Source organism: Triticum dicoccoides, chromosome 7B, assembly GCF_002162155.2.
Source record: "Triticum dicoccoides isolate Atlit2015 ecotype Zavitan chromosome 7B, WEW_v2.0, whole genome shotgun sequence".
NCBI classification, from domain to species: Eukaryota; Viridiplantae; Streptophyta; class Magnoliopsida; order Poales; family Poaceae; genus Triticum; species Triticum dicoccoides.
In genome coordinates this window covers 537452987-537454185 of record NC_041393.1, presented here as the reverse complement: position 1 = coordinate 537454185, position 1199 = coordinate 537452987, and positions in this window count along the sequence as shown.

Below are 1199 nucleotides of genomic sequence, written 5' to 3'. Positions count from 1 at the left end.
TGAGGTGCGGTTTCAATACTACTAGGCATGAGGAGGTTAGCCTTGATGGGCAGTCGGTGCCTCAGAAGGACACCTTCCGACATTTGGGGTCGATGCTACAGAAGAATGGGGATATTGATAAAGATGTGAACCATCGAATCAAAGTCGAATGGATGAAATGATGCCAAGCTTCTGGTGTTCTCTATGAGAAGAGTGCCACAAAAGCTAAAAGGCAGGTTCTATACGATGATGATTCGACACGCAATGTTGTACGACGCTGAGTGTCGGCCGACTAAAAGGTGACATGTTCAACAAATAGGTGTGGCGGAGATGTGAATGTTGAGATGGATGCGTGGCCACACAAGTAATGACCGGATCCAGAATGATGATATACGAGATAGAGTTGGGGTAGCACCGATTGAAGAGAAGCTTGTCCAACATCATTTGAGATGTTTTGGGCATATTCAGCGCGGACCTCCAGAAACTCCGGTACATAGCAGACGGCAAAAGTGTGCTGATAATGTAAGAGAGGTCGGGGTAGACCGAACTTGACATGGGAGGAGTCCATACAGAGAGATCTGAAGGACTAGAGAATCACCAAAGAACTAGCCATTGATAGGGGTGCAGGGAAGCTTGCTATCCATGTGCCAGAACCATGAGTTGGTTGCGACTTGCGAGACCTTTTGGGTTTCAGCTCTAGCCTACTCCAACCTGTTTGGGACCAAAGGCTTTGTTGTTGTTGTATATTGGGTACAATGCCACATCAACTTTGACTAGCCCATCCAAATGCCACATTAGCTTTAGCCAAGCCAAGGGGTGAGTTTTGAACGGTGTTGAAAGTTTAGGGTGTACGATAACCAGTTTTGGAGTTCAGGGTTGAGTTTTAAACATGGTGTTACGTTGAGGGTTGAAAATTGGACTTCTCTCATATTATCTTCGGTTGTACTAACCGATGTTAAAGCGAAGAATCTACTAAATTGATGTCTGAGAAATATCAAATTGTTCTATATTCATGCATTTGTCTTCTCGTTAAGACTTACCTATCTGTTATTTTACTTAGTTATCATGTTGTCCTCGGTCTACTATCGTTATTGTAGTCATGTTTGCATGTTTACATAAGTTTGTAGCAGCATAGCTTAAGTTTTTCTTCACTATTAGCTCAATATTTCTTCATATTGTTTCGTATTGTTCCTTGTTACTCTGTTTTCCTTCGAAGAATT